The sequence below is a fragment of the Hyla sarda genome, chromosome 4 (genome assembly GCF_029499605.1).
Source record: "Hyla sarda isolate aHylSar1 chromosome 4, aHylSar1.hap1, whole genome shotgun sequence".
In the NCBI taxonomy this organism is placed as follows: Eukaryota; Metazoa; Chordata; class Amphibia; order Anura; family Hylidae; genus Hyla; species Hyla sarda.
Genome location: NC_079192.1, coordinates 196,810,511 through 196,830,861, shown reverse-complemented (window position 1 = coordinate 196,830,861; position 20,351 = coordinate 196,810,511). Strand labels below are relative to the sequence as shown.

Genomic DNA, 20,351 nt, shown 5'->3' with positions numbered 1-20,351 from the left:
CGGACTGTCAGACGTAGTATGTCTTTAGTTTCTAAGCTCTGCTCTCCAGTCCAGCTCACTATAACAAACAGCTAAAGATTTCGCAACAGCCTCTTACTTAACCAGGCTGTTCCACCTACTCACATTTGCACTAAGCAATAGAAAGCACAGGAAGCTGATGTGCAACTGCCAATAATGTCTCTTCCAAGAAACAACGAAAGGTTTTAAGACCTGTGCTGGAATTCCCAGCAGCAACCTCACTAGCAATGTCCACCACTTTCCTGTTCTCTTCCTAAGAAATGAGTTAGAAGTATAAATCATAGCAAGTGCATGTAATGGCATGAACAAAATAAAAAACTTTGTCTCAACTGTTAAGATATGTTTTTATTTTATTTTACGTAAGACAGCTTTGTACCCATTACTTCTGACCCTCAGAGAATGTATCCTTTTCTGTGCCCTGAGGTTCAAATAATCCAATAATTAGCCATAAAAATATAAACACAAACACACTAAATCTAGTTACATATTGTGACGATCCGTCTTGGGGATTAGCTCTGGGATTGTCATGGACCACGCCACAGGATGCGTTTCTTCTCAATAAACCAGCAAACAAACGCTTATAATGCAAATCTTGCACCTTGCCAGTTTTATTAGACAGGTTGCAGGGAAAGAAATAAACAAAAAGCAGGAACAAAACAAAATCCTAGACCGTCTGGTCACTGACTAAACAGATCAGCTTGTCCTGACTAACAACCGCTGAGCTTCCCTCAGCCGGTTAAACATATGTCCCCTGCAACCTTCTACTCACAATTCATGTCACTCTCTTTGAGACCCTCATAGCTCGGGCTGTGTACTCCTCAGCAGGCTCTGTCTCTTCCCTACAGCCCACATGCTGTCTCCTAGGAAGAGCCCACATTAGACTGAGTCTCCATCTCATATATACCTCCCTTCCCTCCTGCCTCATTACTTAAGAAGCAGGTGAGAGCTTCTGCAGGGTGAGCCAAGGAAATACACCCTATCCTTGCCACACTGCCACAATATAAATCCTTGTAGAAACATTTTCTATATAAACCCATGCAGCTTTACAACAAGCAATATAACAAGCTGATGAACTTGTCATGACCACTAATGCAGATTATGGACATCAAATGTATATGGCCATGTGAATACCCATCTGGGGATAAGTTGTGGGTTGCTTATCACAAATCCACAATAATAAAAACAATACACTGCACATGGAAAAGGATTAGAAGACATGCTGAGAATGTGCAAATCTGCAGTATTCCCACCTGTCAAAGATTATATCCTGAATTTATTGCAAATTTTACTGATGCAAAAGGTGAAATCTGCATTGTAATCCATAAAAAAATACATGTTCACAAGCAAATTGTTCCACAGATATTAGGTCATCTACTGTGCACTTGGATGAAACTACATCTCCTCTAATAGTGCCACAATCATGAAACAATACAGAAAAAAAGATAAAAGAAGCACAGCAGTGTGAAACATGCATTGCTCTCTATTACTATGTACCCATGTGTACACCCGTATTAAAAATAAAGCATTGTAACATTTGTGGTGAGTGTCGCTTTCTTCAATTGCCTTATTACACTTAAATAATACAGGATGTCACCGCCAAGTTGTCTAAGAGACAGCAAAAATGTAAAGGCTGAGCAAAAACGACACTCGCTGACTTAAATTACATGCATCACACTAAAGTTTGTGGCTAGAAACTACACAGCAAAAGACTCGCGTAGCTTCATCCTAAGTGTTAATTCTTAAAGGGGTATTCCAGGAAAAAACTTTTTTTTATAGCTTCTGAAGTTAAGGTTGTTCTTTTCTGTCTAAGTCCTCTCTGATGATACCTGTCTCGGGAAACGCCCAGTTTAGAAGCAAATCCCCATAGCAAAACTCTTCTAAACTGGGCGTTTCCCGAGACAGGTGTCATCAGAAATGATTTAAACAGAAAAGAACAACCTTAACTTCAGAAGCTCATAAGTACTGAAAGGATTAAGATTTTTTTAACAGAAGTAATTTACAAATCTGTTTAACTTTCTGGAGCCAGTTGATATATATAAAAAAGTTTTTTCCTGGAATAACCCTTTAAGGACATAAATGACTAAGCTGCATGAACATGAGAAAATATTATTTATTTCTGTATATGTATGTACTTCTATCCATTTATCTCTCTATATCTATCCTAATCTATGTGTGTGTATATATATATATATATATATATATATATATAAAATGTACAAACAAGAAAGTTGCAACAGCACTCTAGGTCACTATATATATATATATATAGTGGGGCAAAAAAGTATTTAGATAGCCACCAATTTTGCAAGTTCTCCCACTTAAAAATATGAGAGAGGCCTGTAATGTTCATCATAGATATACCTCAACAATGAGAGACATAATGAGAAAAAAATCCATTATATCTCATTATCTGATTTTTAAAGAATTTGCAAATTAAGGTGGAAAATAAGTATTTGGTCAACAACAAAAGTCAATCTTAATACTTTGTTATATACCCATATACCCTTTGTTGGCAATGAGAAAGTCTTTACAAGGTTTTCACACACTGTTGCTGGTATTTTGGCCCATTCCTCCATGCAGATCTCCACTAGAGCAGTGATGTTTTGGGGATGTTGCTGGGAAACACGGACTTTCAACTCCCTCCAAAGGTTTTCTACAGGGTTGAGATCTGGAGACTGCCTAGGCCACTCCAGGACCTTGAAATGCTTCTTACAAAGCCACTCCTTTGTTGCCCCGGCGGTGTGTTTGGGATCATTTTCATGCTGAAAGACCCAGCCACGTTTCATCTTCAATGCCCTTGCTGATGGAAGGAGGTTTTCACTCAAAATCTCATGTTACATGGCCCCATTCATTATTTCCTTTACACGGATCAGTCGTCCTGGTCCCTTAGCAGAAAAACAGCCCCAAAGCATGATGTTTCCACCCCCATGCTTCACAGTAGGTACGTTGTTTTTTTGATTCAACTCTGCATTCTTTCTCCTCCAAACACGACGAGTGGAATTTTTACCAAAAAGTTCTACATTGGTTTCCTCTGACCATATGACATTCTCCCAATACTGTTCTGGATCATCCAAATGCTCTCTAGCAAACTTCAGAGGGGCTCGGACATGTACTGGATTAAGCAGGGGGATACGTCTGGCACTGCATGATTTGAGTCCCTGGCGGCATAGTGTGTTACTGATGGTAGCCTTTGTTACTTTGGTACCAACTCTCTGCAGGTCATTCACTAGGTCCTCCAGTATGGTTCTGGGATTTTTGCTCACCGTTCTTTTGATTATTTTGAAACCATGGGGTGAGATTTTGCGTGGAGCCTCAGATCGAGAGAGATTATCATTGGTCATGTATGTCTTCCATTTTCTAATAATTGCTACCACAGTTGATTTCTTCACACAAAGCTGCTTGCCTATTGCAGATTGAGTGTTCCCAGCCTGGTGCAGGTCTACAATTCTGTTTCTGGTGTCCTTTGACAGCTCTTTCGTCTTGGTCATAGTGGAGTTTGGAGTGTGACTGTTTGAGGTTGTAGACAGGTGTCTTTTATAACAAGTTCAAACAGGTGCTATTAATATAGGTAACAAGTGGAGGACAGAGGAGACGCTTCTTGCTTGTTTGTAGGTGACCAAATACTTATTTTCCACCATAATTTGCAAATAAATTCTTTAAAAATCACACAATGTGATTTTATGGATTTTTTTCTCATTATGTCTCTGATAGTTGAGGTATACCTGTGATAAAAATTACAGGCCTCTCTCATCTTTTTAAGTGGGAGAACTTGCACAATTGGTGGCTGACTGAATAGTTTTTTTCCCCACTGTATATATACAAACACACTGTTTTCTAGACATGCTCTGTGACCTGTACAGAGGTAATTGTGCAGGAAGGGGAAAAAGGGTATCTTTAACCTATTGTGAAGTGCTATATTCAGCTTTTTCCCCCGACCCAAAATTTAGTTTGGTGCAAAAAATAAATAAAAAAGGCGACTGGACTTCAAGAACTGGACGAAGGACAGTACTGATGTGAACTTAGCCTAAGCATTTCATGGGGAGGTGCCAGGAAGAGAGAAAGAGGGTATAATAGAGTACTGTGCGGCATAAAACGACTTCGTCATAGGACCATAATTCTGTGATGCAGCAGCATGCTATAATACTGTATGTACACTCCCACCTTTCTATAATTATTATAGGACAAGAACTGAGGGCACACTGCCACTGCTATGTTAACATAGTTTTAGATAGCAGTGTATTACAATGTGCCTCTGTCTCAAGTTCTATTAGTATTGAAGGACAAGAGGTGCACAGATTTTAGAGACATAAGGGGGATATATCAAAACCAGTCTGGAGGAAGAGAGGTGCAAATGCCCATAGCAACCAATCAGATAGTTTCTTTCTGTTTTCAATAATAAAAGAAGCAATCTGATTGGTTGCTATGGGCAACAAGTTAACTTTTCCTCTGCACAGGTGTTGATAAATCTCCCCCATAGGGTCTGTTTGATAGCATTTTATTCTTGAAAAAAGAAATGACTTGTATGTTAAAAACATTCCTGACAGGATTGTCCTAAAAAAAAAATTCTGAGGGCCCTATTATTTGGAACAACAAGTGAGCATTTGTTTACTGGGGGTATTACAAGACTCGACTATTGTGCTACGAGGACCATATGGACAATTGCAGAGTCACTTTTGCTGCTATAATTTATCTATAACAAATCTATTACTATTCCCTTTTTACAAAGGTAAATGTACGGCCAAAGAAAGAAATTTTTTTAGCACCACAACACAATTATGACAAAAAATGTGTGTATTTTAACAGTATGTCTGAAATAAATAATTCATCTATAGCAATTGATTAAAAGTTCCTTGTTGTCTGCAGCTTTCAAAGATGGACACACAAGTCATGTTGCTGGCCTTTTAAACAGGTGCATCTGTGCATTTGTATATTATATATAGAGGTGAGCGAATTTTAGAAAAATTAGATTTTTCCCCCAAAATCTGTTTCGGTCCAAATTTATTTGCGGTAAATCGCTATTAAAAACGGCTATTTCTGGACTACAGAGAGCCTCAATAGGGGTGTAGAACACTTTGCCTTGCTGTAATACGTAAAGGGTGTGTGCTGGTTTAGTGAAATAATACTGTTATTCAGTATGACATGCAGATCAGAGGCATCGCTATTAGAAACACTGTCGCAGAGTGGCACAATAACAGAGCCTGGGGGTGGCATCAGTATGAGGAGACCATATAGTGGCTGAATGATACAGCGTGGAGGTGGCGGCAGCATGAGGAGACCATAAAGTGGCTGAATGACACAGCGCGGAGGTAGCGGCAGCATGAGGAGACCATATAGTGGCTGAATGACACAGCGTGGAGGTGGCAGCAGCATGAAGAGACTATATAGTGGCTGAATGACACAGCCTGAAGTTGACGGCAGCATGAGGAGACCATATAGTGGCTTAATGGCAGAGCCTGGAGTTGGCGACAGCATGAGGAGACCATATAGTGGCTGAATGACTCAGCGTGGAGGTGGCGGCAGCATGAAGAAACCATATAGTGCCTGAGTGACACAGCGTGGAGGTGGCGGCAGCATGAGGAGACCATATAGTGGCTGAATGACACAGCCTGAGTTGGCGGCAGAATGAGGAGACCATATAGTGGCTGAATGACACAGCGTGGAGGTATGCCACCACCTGCTGGTTCTAGTCCTGCTCAAGGTCTACCTGCTGCTGATGAGTTAATTCACTATGCGGGTGAAGAAAGGTACTCATCAGCGACTGTAGACTCAGGCTGCTGCTGATGGAGCTGGTACTGCTCCTGCCACCCCACCCCTTCATAGCAGCCATGGCAGTGGAAGGTGAGTGCAGAGGGCCCCCCCAAGTCAGACCTGCGAGAGGATGGACGATGGCGCAGATAGGCATCAGCCAACTGACTACGTAGGATGTCTCTGTAGTGGGTCAGTTTGTCCTCCCTCTCAGTGGATGTGAAAAAGGTTAACATCCTCCGGATGCTTAATGAAAAACTGCCACACCGCCGAGTAGCTGATTTAACCACCAACAATCCGCACTTCTTGACTGCTACTGCCGCCGACTCCAGGAACCCCTGTTTCACTACCTCCCGGGAAAGTAGGCTGCCGCGAAGCAGATGTTCTACCCCAATCACATTTGGCTCCATACTTTCCACTTCTGCCACTATGCTGACTGCCAACCATGCTACCACCTTACTGGTTCAGCTGCTGCCTCACGGGCAACCCTCTTCTGCTGCTGATGAAGCCTCTTCTGCACCCGGCTCCCAAGTGCGATCGGCTTCATTATCATTAAGTTGTGTCTGCACGTCACTGATGTCCTCCTCATGTTCCTCATTAGTGTCGGCTTCAGGAGCCTGAACGCTCACAACACCACTTCCCACGCCACTCTCCTGATCACTATTTGCCCGCCTAGCAGAGGAAGCGGCGGATGTTTCACCCACTTCATGGCTGGGCAGTAGCTGCTGACTGTCCTCTAGTAGATCGTCCTCACAAAATAGTGGAGCTAAACCCACAGCATAAGATACTTCTGTGGGGGAGGGAACAGCATAGGACAGAGGCAATGGTAGGACAGGGACTTCTCCCGGGCCATGCCAACTGAGGGTTGTGTCTGAGGAACCCACCAACTGTTCACTGGGGGTGTCAGATGTCACTTGTGATGAAGTGGATGACCGTGTTAACCAATTGATGGCGGCAGATAGGTTTCTGGTCGAGACACGACCGCTAGCTGATACCGGGAGCTCTCGCTGCAACTCCTGCTGCCACTCGCCCCTAATCTACTGCGACCTCTGCCTGATGAATTTAGGCCTCTGCCACTCCTCTGTGCACGTCCTGGCACTTCTCTGCCTGACATACTTAGTGCGTATATGAGGGGAGTACAATACGCTCCACTATGCTTAAAACAGTATTTGTCTACAACACCAGCAGGTATGTACGTTTGCCTGGTCTTGCACAGTATCTAGGCCCTTAAGACTTTAACAGTAACAAAATGGTAAACCACTTAGATGTACGTATGTGGTATGCACTAATAAGGGGAGGACAATGCGCTCCAGTATGTTTAAAACAGTATTTGTCTACAACACCAGCAGGTGTGTGCTTTTGCCTGGCCTTTCACAGTATCTAGGCACTTAAGACTTTAACAGGAACAAAATGGTACACCAATTAGGTGTACGCAAAGGTTACACCTAATAGAGGACAATATGCTTTTACTGCTCTGCTCGCCCTAACTGGCTGGCTGCTATTAGCTTTTCAGTTGTTGTACACACCAGTGCTGCAGCACAAAGATGCTGTGTACTACACCCAAAATTGCACTTTCTCTCTCAATCTCACTCCCTTTCCTATCAGTGCTTCTAGGCTGGATTTGGGCTTGAAGTGAATCTCTGCTGTAAAAAAGTTTTTCTGTGCAACACACTCCTCTCTGTAATAGAACGCTGATGTCTTCGGTAGGTGAATCACTACTGTAAAAAAGCTTTTATGTGGAATACACTGCTCTCTGTCCTTCTCTGCAATAGAATGCTGATGTGACTGGGAGGTGAATTGCTGCTGTACAAATGCTTTTCTGTGCAGCACACATTGCTGTCAGTCCATCTCTCTCTGTAACAGAACACGGATGTGACTGGCCGCAAGATGGCTGCCGATTATATAGGGCTGTGACATCACAGGGGTGGATGGCTGCTGATAGGCTGCATCCTGCATGTGATTCAGGGTCATCCCGCCGACCCTTGTTCCCGCCTTTTCAGGATTCCTTGCCCCATGTCCTCACATGTGGATCTGCCATTTTAGATACCCTGGAGCCTGGACCGCACTAAATGGAGTTTAATGAAGACATTCGCACGATTGAATCGCGGCGATATTCAAATCCGTTGCAAAAAATGTTTCTGAAATTCGTAGCAAATTTGGATTTGTCAGATTCGATTTGCTTATCCCTAATGATATACTGTTTTATGCACTTCTATAAACCTGTATGGGCCCATGCACACTATGGAATATCCGCCCTAAGAAATTCTGGGTGGAAGTTCCACATGCAGCAGGTGCCGCCATAATGAACAGGCGCTATGACTGTGTGGATATTTGCTGTCCTCACTGACAGCAATGCAGTTTCACATGGTACTGTGCCAATAGAATAAACATGTTCATTCTTTTGGTGGAGTCCAAAAATGCATGATGCACAAATAATATAAGATTAAAGGGGTTACTGCCGTGCTGACAACTTATCCCCTATCTAAAGGATAGGGGATAAGTTGCCCGATCGCGCAATCTCGCACGCAGCACCCCGCTCTCATCAGGCCCCGGAGCGAACATCGCTCCGGGTCTGATGACTACCAATCATGGGGCCGGAGTATCGTGACATCACAGCTTCGCACCCATGTGATGTCACACTCCGCCCCCTCAATGTAAGTCTATGGTAGGGGCGAGACAGCTGTCTCACCCCTGCCATAGACTTGCATTGAGGGGGCGGAGCGTGACATCACATGGGGGCGGACCTGTGACATCACGATCACTGGCCCCCTTCATCAGACCCGGAGCGGATGTTCGCTCAGGGGCCTGATGAGAGCGGGGTGCTGCGTGTGAGATCGCGGGGGTCCCCAGCAGTGGGACCCCGCGCGATCAGGCAACTTTTCCCCTAGCCTTTAGATAGGGGATAAGTTGTATGCACGGTAGTACCCCTTTAAGGGAAACTAGATTCTATATCATTATTTATAAATGAGATCTCTGCAGCTGTGTGTGAGGGATTATGTTCTATACAGGTCAGTGGAGGAAGACATGAGCTCTGGTAACTGGGGAGGCAGAGTTACCAAGAGCCACACTGCAATGCATTCCAGGGAAATAAAGCTGTTGCTTGGTCACATGATCATCCTTGGTGCCCTTTTACAGAGAATGAAGAGACCAGAGCTGCAGAGAGGTGAAGGTATTGGCTAAAAGGGAAGAAAATAACACTGGAGAGCAACTATTTGTGTCTGGATATTGTTAAAATAGTGGTGTGTATTACACTAAAGCTTTATTTTTCATTTTCCCCTTATCCTGTGATAACCCTTTAAACAATGGCATTGCTAAACTGTTGGCATACAATATACTATACACACACACACTGACCATAACATTACAACCAGGTGAAGTGAATAACATTGATTCATGCGTGACAATGGCATCTGTCATGGGGTGGGATATATAAGGCAGCAAGTGAACAGTCTTGACTTTGATGTTGGAAGCAGAAAAAATAAGTAAGTGAGTTACTTTTAGGGCTTAACTACTATATGATGGCTAGACAACGTCAGACAATGGGTCTCACAGGTGGGCAACTTAGAAAAGTTATATGCGTGGGTAACTTAGAAAAGTAATCGAAGGAATGACAAACGGTAACTGGCAACAGAGCCATCCTAGGCTTATTATTGATCAAAGGAAATAAAAGCTACTCTATCTGATTCATTCCACAGGAAAAGACACAAATTGCTGAAAAAGTTAAAGGGGTACTCAAGTGGAAAACTTTTTTTTTTTTAAATCAACTGGTGCCAGAAAGTTAAACAGATTTGTAAATGACTTCTATTAAAAAATCTTTATCCTTCCAGTACTTATTAGCTGCTGAATACTACAGAGGAAACTATTTTCTTTTTGGAACACAGGGCTCTCTGACATCACGAGCACAGTGCTCTCTGCTGACATCTCTGTCCATTTTAGGAACTGTCCAGAGCAGCATAAGTTTGCTATGGGGATTTTTTCCTTCTCTGGACAGTTCTTAAACTGGACAGAGATGTCAGCAGAGAGCACTGTGCTCGTGAAGTCAGCAGAGAGCACTGTGTCCAAAAAGAAAATAATTTCTTCTGTAGTATTCAGCAGCTAATTGGAAGGATTAAGATTTTTTAATAGAAGTAATTTACAAATCTGTTTACCTTTCTTGCACCAGTTAATAAAAAAAAAACAAAAAAAAGTTTTCCACCTGAGTATCCCTTTAATGCTGGCCGATGTCAGCGTTAAAGTGCCCTACCACACTGCAAATATTGTTCAGGAATGGTTTGAGGAACATGACAAGGAGTTGACTTGGTCTCCATATTTCCCAAATGAAGCATTTTTATTATTTGATTTGTTTATGTCTAGGTAATATAGAAGGAACATCTATATGTCTCCAGGCTGACTCTTATGGATCAGTATACCGTATTTTTCGCCGTATAAGACGCACTTTTTCTTCCCCAAAACTGGGGGGGAAAAGTTGGTGCGTCTTATACGGCGAATACACCCCTATTGCGGCAGTCCCTGCGGCCATCAACGGCCGGGACCCGCGGCTAATGCAGGACATCACCGATCGCGGTGATGCCCAGTATTAACCCTTCAGACGCGGTGATCAAAGCTGACCGCCACGTCTGAAGCGAAAGTGACACTAACCCGGCTGCTCAGTCAGGCTGTTCGGGACCGCTGTGGTGAAATCGCGGCATCCCGAACAGCTTACAGGACACCAGGAGGGACCTTACCTGCCTCCTCGGTGTCTGCTCCGTGCCGGGATCCCCTGCATGGCGGCGCTCTTCTTCGACGTCGTCGCGCACGTCATCCAATAGGAGAGGTGTGCGTAGCGACGTGATGACGGCGACGTGATGATGGCGACGGAGAGCGTGGATCCCGGGGTAGAAGACGTCCGGAGCATCGGGGACACCACGGGGACGCGGCAACAGCGATGGAGAGACATCCAGGGCAGCGGTGGCGATCGGTGACGGGTCCGGAGCGGCGGGGACACGTGAGTACTACCTCCTATACCAGTGGTCTTCAACCTCCGGACCTCCAGATGTTGCAAAACTACAACTCCCAGCATACCCGGACAGCCAACGGCTGTCCGGGCATGCTGGGAGTTGTAGTTTTGCAACATCTGGAGGTCCGAAGGGTTGAAGATCACTGTTGGGTTCAGAATCTTTTTTTCTAGATTTTGCACCTTTAAATTTGGGTGCGTCTTATATGCCGGTGCGTCCTATAGGGCGAAAAATATGGTAATTCATTTGAAATACTTTCAATGTGTGACCTCTAGTGCTCCATCCTGGCTCTCAGAGAGTGACATTGCGGCATGTGATTACTAATATTGACAGCCAAACTTTCATTCTCAGATAAACTTGGATGCTGGGCTGTTAGTCATCCATCTGAGGAGTCTGCAGTAAACAGCGATTACACAACCTTCATTCCTTTCAGTGCAGCTATTCCTGACTGGAAGTGATTCATGTGCTAAGAATCACAATGTCCCTGCTGGTGTATAAAAGCCAATTCATCGTGAGTAGAGATCTGGTTTATGTTGGGGGCACGTGTCTTTGTGACCACCAACAAATGGTGCCTGAGTCACCCATTTCATTAGATGATTCGCTCTGAGACACTTCCTCCTGTTTCCCTTCAATGGATTTATCTCCAGATTCACTGTCTCTTGGACGGCACTGTAATTGTCTTTCTTCCATGTGCCTTCCATATCCATTCACCTGCATATCTTTATAAGGAGGATATTAGTCATATCTGGAGTCAATCAGCATGCCATATTAATGTGAGGAGAACCTTTCATCTTTGTCGATTATTGTAGAGTAATGAGTAATGCCATTAGATATAGATAGTACCTTTTATTACGCAGGATCAGTCCCTTTCATATTACATTGTGACTATATAAAACCTGTTATAGAGCAATAATGTTTCAGCCAACACACACTTGTAAGCACAGCATTACCTCAAACACAATGTGAACAATATGAGCAATTCTCAGATCTAACATATTCTCTATAGCAGTATTCCCTGACAGACGTTTAAGAGCCACATGTAGTTCTCAAACCCTGTTAGGTCCCATTCACACTACGTATGTTCTGTATGGAGTTTTGTTTTAGAGTTCTACTATGGAAATTATGGTACAGCAGCTATCTATTGTTTTCAATGGGATTCTGTTGCACCATTCACATTACGAAACTTTGGATCCCAGACTCCACCTAATGAACATGTTTATGCATTGCCATCTATGGAGACAATGGGGGAGATTTATCAAAGGATTTAGACTGGTTTTTCCTGTCTAAATTTGTCGCACAGAAAGTCGCAGTCTAAATATGTGCGACTTTTCTGCGACTTTTGCTGTAGAGGATTTTTAGAACATGATGCATGCAAGTCTATTTTAGACGGAAATGCATTGGAAAATGCATTGGTGCTGAATTTATCAAGTGCGACTTTTGTGCAACAAGTCGCATCTGCCCAAAATACGCTGAAATGTCAGACCATGTTGGAGCAGGTCTAAATGCAGTTTAAGCTGTAGACCCTGAAGTCTGAGAACAGAATTTATCAAGGGCTGTGAGACCTTTGATACATTAGGAGCACAATAGACAGGAGACTACCACATACGCTGGTCTATAAGCATACCCAGAATAGACTAGATTTGTAAATGTCCCCCATTGAGTGCATTTCCGAGTTGTCCTAGTGCCGGCTTGTTCTGTCATCATCCGCTACAGATGGACTATCTCCAGGCAGAGATTCTGTAGTGTGAATGAGACCTTATGCATTAGTAGGGCAAAGGTTATAGCATGACCAGGGTCTATATTATTGACTATTAAAGGTGATTTCCAGAACTTTTATAATAATGGACTATTCTTCAGTCTAGCTGAAATTGTAATGAACTGTCTGATATCCCCATAATAACCAATCACAGCTCAGCTTTATTTTACCATAGTTTATTAAGATATTAAGGATGAACTGTGATTGGTTGTAATGACCCAAACCAGACAGTTTTGGGCAGAATTATAAATCTGGGCAATGGAAGATTGTCAGCAGAAAGACACCACCGATCCATCTAGTTTCCCTTATATTTTTTCCTTTATTTTTTATCTTAGGTTAGAAATATGTTTATCCAAGCCAATCAAAATCTGATTGGTGGGAGTCTGACTCCTGACTCCCCCACAGATTGAAGGGACTGCAGCTCTGTACATCCCTTATCGGTTGAACCTGTCATTGAAACTATTTCCGAGCATTGTGGCCTTTATATTAGCTGATCGACAGGGGTGTCAAAAAGCAGACCCTTACCAATTGAATATTGGTGGTCTATTCTAAAGAGAACCCTGTTATCACTAGGATTTACCATATCATCTGGTTATATGTTTAATAGACTATTTCCCTTTTAAAGGGTAGCTCCCACCATCATGATTTTTTTTTCTGTCCCTGCCTATTGCCCTTCTATCCCTTACATCCTCCCTGCCTTTATTTATTTTTACTATTTTTAAAATGGTATTTAGTCTGCCTGGTTGTATGCAGACTTCCAGGCAGACTTTCCCAGCAGGCACCACGTCACTGATGCCTGCTGGGGCCGGCACTTCCGCCCTTAGTTCTCCTAACAGGGTGCCTCCAGCTGTTTCACCACTACAACTCCCAGCATGGACTGACATCTATTGGCTGTCAGGGTATGCTGGGAGTTGTAGTGGTAAAACAACTGGAGGCACCCAGGACAGGAGTTTGATGGGGGAAGGAGTGAGCCAGGAGCCGATGCTGGAGGGACGGGTGCGGGGGAGCCTCTTCCTGCCGCTTGGTAAGTAACACCCAAACACCCCCCCCCCCCCCGTACCTTGCAGCAGCACCCCCGGTACCTTGCAGCAGCGCCCCCCATCCCCCCCGCACCTTGCAGCAGCGCCCCCCGTACCTTGCAGCAGCACCCCCGCACCTTGCTGGAGCAGCCAACCCCCCGCACCACCCGCACCTTGCAGCAGGGCCGTCGGCGAGTGCGGGAAGCCGATGCGCAGCCCTGGCTGTTACTGCGCCTGCGCAAAATTTTGACTGATGCCCTGCCGGAATCAGTTGGAATTTTGCAGTGACGTCACTCCGCACTGCATTCGGCCACTAGGAGGACGCCCCCTAGTGGCCGAATTTCAAATTGCTTTTAAAATGTTTTAAAAGCATTTTTTTTAATAAAAGTATATTAGAGATATGTTGTAGTACTTAAGTACTTAACACTGATCGTGAAGATGAGCCATCAATTTTAATTGCAATAAACATAAACACAAAACAAAATGTGAACCCAGCCTTACAAGATTCTACATACTAAAATAAAACAGAACCTTGACACATCTCATTATGTTCAAAGTATTGCATTAGATTCAATTAATTTTTTCAAGGTAAAATATATGCACTGCTGCTCCACGAGAAAATCAATTCTTTATATGTTATACTGTTATGATTATTATTATGTGTTTGTCTTACAGGTCTTAAGACAATTATGTTTGTGTGTGCGTGGGGGGAGTATTTGGAGAATGCGTTACATTCCATGTATTCTTGTGACGTGAGATGCATGCCACAGCAAATAGAGCAATGCCTTTGATATGTATCACTAGTACTGAGTACTGAGAGGTGAATCCTGCCTTTCAAGTGTGTATATAAACAAGGATGTAATAGAGCTAAGAATTGTGATTCATGGGAAGAACTAAGTGTATGTCAAAGTAACACATTTGTGAAACATCTGCAATTGTAAGTAATGGACATAGGAAAGCAAATAAGTTTACCAGTGTAAATAATAATAGTATGAACATCAAGGCTAGGTTCACGCACAATATTTTACAGCTTTTTCTGTGTTATGAACCCACTGCTGACCAAAATACTACATGAGCCTAGCTTAAAGGGTTTTTTCAGATTGAAAATTCTTCTGCCCATTATTTCAGACGACCTAAATTTTCTTCCTTGTCCATGCTGCAACCAAATTTTCTCTTTCCGGCAGTGGAAAAGAAATGCAAACTTTGCAATTCATAACTTCAAGTGATGAGGAATATCAGATAATTTCATACTACATGAGTTTACAGCATGCCAGAGAGGGCTTCTCAGTGTTTTTTTCTGATGGGGCCTGAATGTGATGATCCTGACCTCATTACCGTAGGCCTGAGGCCGGAAGATGTGAGTCATTATGCAAGAAACGGCTGGTGCCTTTGAGCGCCCTAGAGCGTCTGTGAACGCCTCTCTGCAAGTTAGCTTGATGCAATGAGAATACAGAAGATGCCATCAGTGGTAAATGCTCTCCTGTCTATTCTCTTATTTACATGCCTTATTATCTTAGTTGAAGTCTATACCAATATGAAAATGTATTCTAATTTGTATCTCAAACCCAATGCAACAATAATGCTACCTTTAATTTCACGAAAAAATGATATGCAAAACTTTGCAATAATTGTACGGGGGGATATCAAAAAGTAAAGCCAAAATACATTGAACGGTTTAATAGATGTGACTGTGAGGAATAACATATTACCTGTCATGACCGGAGGTGGACAGGGAGAGTGAGTCCTAAGCTGTCCCTAAAAACACTCTTCCTGCCTACTTGTCCATCTGACCTAAACGGTGGATCGACAACCACGGTGCTGGTCCCTTCCTAGTGCATTGGGCGTAAAGGTACACAAATAATACTGAACATCTCGGGGACCGACCAGGGGACAGGGAAAGTGAGCCCTAAACTCACCCTAAAACCGCTCTCCCTGCCTACTTACCCATCCACCCTAACCGGTGGATCGACAACTGGGTGCCGGTCCCTCCCTGAACTAAAGTGTAGGGGCCTAATAAAAACACATACTAACCAATAGTCTGTCACAAACCAGAAACATACAGGAACATAGAACTCTATAGTATAAAGTTCAGATGACACAGATCAGAGAGGTAGTACAGAGGACACTATATCAGCAGACATGAACAGAGGACTCAGTGGTCGTGAACACAGGACACTATAGATAAACGGTCATGAACAGAACTCCAAAGATCTAAATAAAGAACTAATAAACATATAGAGTTCAAAACACCAGACAGGAAAACGGATAAGTCTGAACATACTCCAGAAACAAAACAGGAATAAGCTGAATCCCCTAGAAAAACCTCCGGTAGACACAGGAATAACAATACGCTCTGAGTCCTCACGGACAGGTAAACGGGATCTATCGCTAAACAGGAATATTCGCAATCCCACATATAACCTCCAGTAGACACGGAGTCCCCATGGACAGGTAACAGGGTTGCCTAGATACACAGGATATATTTATAGAACACTGTTCACACTGAACACAAGACAGGAATAATTGCAATCCCTTCAGAACACCTCCAGTAGACGCAGGAATAACAATACCCTCTGAGTCCCCACAGACAGGTAAACGGGATCTAACATAGGACACTGTTCGCACTGGACACACAAACTGGACACTCCACTCCACTTAACGAAGTAGCCATTAATAATAAATCCAAATAGACTACTGGCCAGCGGCACACTGACAAGTGTGGACAGGATGCTGGCCCAGTAGGAAAACAGAAATATAAAACACAGAACTTCATAAGAATGGATACAAGGGAAAACACAGTGTGAACAGACACATAGCAGAAAAGATATACAAGTCCTAAAACCGACTATACAAACACAGATTAAAATCTACCATAAGCATGCCACCTAACCATGGCTAAAACCAGAAAATACAAAGTGCATGCTAAAGTAAAATAGTAGATTAAAAGCTCAAGCAAAGGGTGTTTCAAAAAGGGCTCAATACAGCATGTCCAGCATCTTAGCAAGTCAGGATATAATGACGTCAATAACCAGCACAGAGGCTAGACTGGGCTGACTTTAAATAGACACACCCAAGGAGCTATTGGTTCGCAAGTCAAATACTTTAACTATTCCCTGACGAGGGAAAATAAAACTGTTCACACACAACCAAACCAATAGCTGTGTGTGAACACAGACCAATACAGACATTACAGAACATAGTCAGGAACAGGTCAGAAACATAACAGGAAAACAACCGAACAAACAGATTAACCAGACTCACAGTGAACACAGACTAAGATAACAAGGTTTAAGCAGGACGGACATACATAATCCTAAAAACCGACAGATGTACTAAAAACCAAGCAGACTAAAATCTACATTATAAACAGGAATCATAACCATGGTTAAAACACAGACAAACAGACATGGCAAAGGTAAATCTAATAACCAGCAGCCAAAGTACCAGCAGAGCTCGGGTTATAAAACCACACCAGAGTTCTCATTTGGCTAATAGCATTAACTATTCCCAAGCCAGGGAGAATAGCACAGAAAACTGATCATACATAAAAACAAAGTTTGAACAGGGCCTAAAACAGAAAAATGCAAAAACACAAAAAATGGACATTACAGAGCCCTTGCAAGATGATGAATGTTTTAGTTCAACCAGCTTCTGTATTCCTTCAGAGAATTGTGTCTTGCTCTCTTCACTATTTGCCTGTGCACTTGGAAATGTAATACAATAGGCCAATGCCACTTTTGCCATACTCTTAGGTCTCTGTAAAGTGGACAATTTCAGTTTAGAAACCGTAGGGGGGACCATACCCAAGCTAAGTTTATCCAGCCAGTCACCGATATTGATAACTTACTACAGAGAACAATTTATGATCAAGTAAGGTGCATGGTTGGACTCTCCAACAGACAATGTTACATTTCTCTAGATTCTCTTTGTTCTGGCTATCACATAATTAAAAGATTGGCCTTAGTTGATGATTTTCCCAAAGTTTTGTGCAAAATATTTAGCTACACAAACTTTCCAGCAATAGTGCTTTTTAGACAAGGCACAAATGTGCCTAAAAAGTGTCTAAACACATAATAAATGTATCAAGTCAAGTTTTAGGGTGAAAATTATGGGAAATGTTTTATGCTCTGCTGCATGGGAAGTGCAAGGGCCAGGGCTGTATATGCCATATATATATACTCAAAAGCTGCAATGAAAAAAGAACATAAAACAGCTGCTTGGTATTCATTATAGGGAACCTGTCATCAGTTTTATGCTGCTCAAACCTTGGGAAGCATAACACTGAAGGAGACAGCATAATCCTGGACACTATCAATTACTATGGTATGTTTGGGCATCATAAAACTGTTTCTACAGCTTTTCCTATAATCCTCCCAGACTTCAGGGAACTGTTTGATTGGTGAAGTTCCACCTATTGGACTAGCCTATTTAGAATCTACTCTGATGTGAAAAGGTCTAAGGACAAGGACATTCTGACTGCTTAGCTTGCTTCTGAACGAATTACCTAGACCTCTCGATCAGCAAAAAAAGGGGGAAGAATACTATATCTTTTCTATGAAAAAAATATTTACAAATTCTAAATTCAATTACCATGATATTTTAAACACAATAATTATTCATCCTCCCACAAACTCATCCAGTTCTTGTTTGTGGGTCACCAACCTGTAGTATGGACCCTAATGTGTATTCATACAGGATAACGATATACCAAAGTGCTATATCGTAGATTTCTATATACACTGATGAACTGGAAGTCAGTTATTCAGACAATGTAATATGATATTTGTTTCTCAGTTACATTCCAAATGACTAAATACATCATCATGTGAATCCTGTACTTACAAGAGGAGAACAGAAAATGGATTTTAGGTGGGCTTTTATTACTCAGATGAGTTTGGACAATGATTAATTGTTTAGAAATTGTTGGAATTTATTTACCAATTCCTCTGAGCAAACTCATCCTTGATCTGTAACAACAGGTGGGTTTAGTGGAGAGAGATGATTAAAGAAGTTACAGGTTGAGCCACTAGGCAGCAGTATTGCAACAAAATCCTGATGTTATACACAATATATATATATATATATATATATATATATATATATTGTGAGTTGCCTACTGTAAATGCAACAAAATTATCTTAATGGTGACCACTGGTCCTACTTCTAATTTATTAAAGAAAATTTGCATTACAGATAGAACAAATATGTATTTAAAGGGGTTATCCACCATAATGTGATTTTAGTACATACCTGTCAGACAGTAATAGCTATGCTTAGGAAGGATATGTGCTTTTCTTGGTGCTAAATGGCTATGTTGTGAGATTACAATAACATTGTGGCTATCTTTTTAGCTATTTCCTGTTGAAGTTCTTTCTCTTAAACTACAAGTCCCATAATTCCTTGTTTGTAAGTGTGAGGTCATTTTTCTCACTTTTCATCCATTGAAACACATCTGTGATCCTTTCTATACAATAGACCAGTGTTTTCTGACCAGGGTGCCTCCAGCTCCCACCCAATTGTCACTCCACCAATTGAGAACAGGCTCCCTCTGAACACCTGGCTAGTGATGTAATGTCTCGAGCTGCACTGCAAGGTGGGAAAACTTGAGAGATATAAATAAACATTTGGGCAAACGTCACTGAAGAATTGCGAGGCCACCACGAAACACAGGTATAGACACTATATTATGAACTACACTAACTTTACAACCCCTGTAGCATAGTCAAATAAATTAAAATAAATTCCCGGAATACCCCTTTAATCAGTCTCTATTATAAAACTTCCATTAAAACTTATCAAGCTGATAAAGTAACAAATAGTTAACTTCTACTGTAATCCCTAACAACACAGACCTCTTATTTGGAATAAACTGAATGGACCGAGAGATTTACAGCAGATCTCTAAAATGAGAGTGTGTGTATAGGCCACATATTGTAGCCTTTAGGTGCTAGTTGTGTGGCCCATCAATAAATATTTCATAGACAACAGCCTAAAAGTTATTAGGATCAGCAGTATGTCTCTAGCAACTTGGCCTGGGAGTACTGTCCAAGCTCTGTATTACTGGAGAGGTATTAGGACATTGAGATTACCATATACAAAGGTTTTTCTATTGGTACTGGTATGCTTTTTCATGGTGTGTGTTTGTATTTGAAGAATCAATCAGTAACTTTATAGCTGATAAGAAAACATTTCCTCCTTTATGGCTGAGATCACAGTTCCCTTTTCTCCCACTTGTTTTATTTTTACTCAAACTTTCCTCAGTGAAAGCAAAGTTCAAACACAATCTGTAGACTTGTATCGGAGCTGACAGGTGCACCCCTCCCTGGCAAACAATCCTTCCTCACTAACTTTGTGAATGGACACTTCCAGTAAGGCACGGTCACATATCAGAGGTGACTTCCAAAACATCTGTGTCAACTTATTCAATTTAAGATCCCCGCAGGACCTCAAGGCTAATCTCTAGATCAGGAACAGAGATTTACTCTGAATCTGCAAAATGGTTTCTTTAGTGATAGAGCTGTATAACTACAGAATATACTCTAATGGGGATTGTTAATGGTGGAAACTACCGATACTACAGCCAATTTGCCTATTTGTTTTTGGAAGGAGTATAAGATGGGTTATTGATGTCATTAAAAGGGTATTCCCATGTTATAAAGAAATGACACATGGCTTGGGGATACATTACTTAATGACCTATGGGATTTTATCCTCTAGCACCCCCACCGATCCTGAGAGAGAAGGGGCCAAAGCACTCATTCCCCCTTCACAGTTTTTTACCTTAAGCTGTTTTCTTTTGATCTGGAACCCAGGTCCTTA

At 42.2% G+C, this 20,351-nt stretch overlaps 1 protein-coding gene across 1 annotated transcript in view; it reads right to left on the bottom strand.

Annotated features, from left to right (window-relative positions):
- Positions 1 to 20,351, bottom strand: part of LOC130368872 (uncharacterized) — a 192,531-nt gene that overhangs the window by 26,426 nt on the left and 145,754 nt on the right. The window lies entirely within an intron of this gene.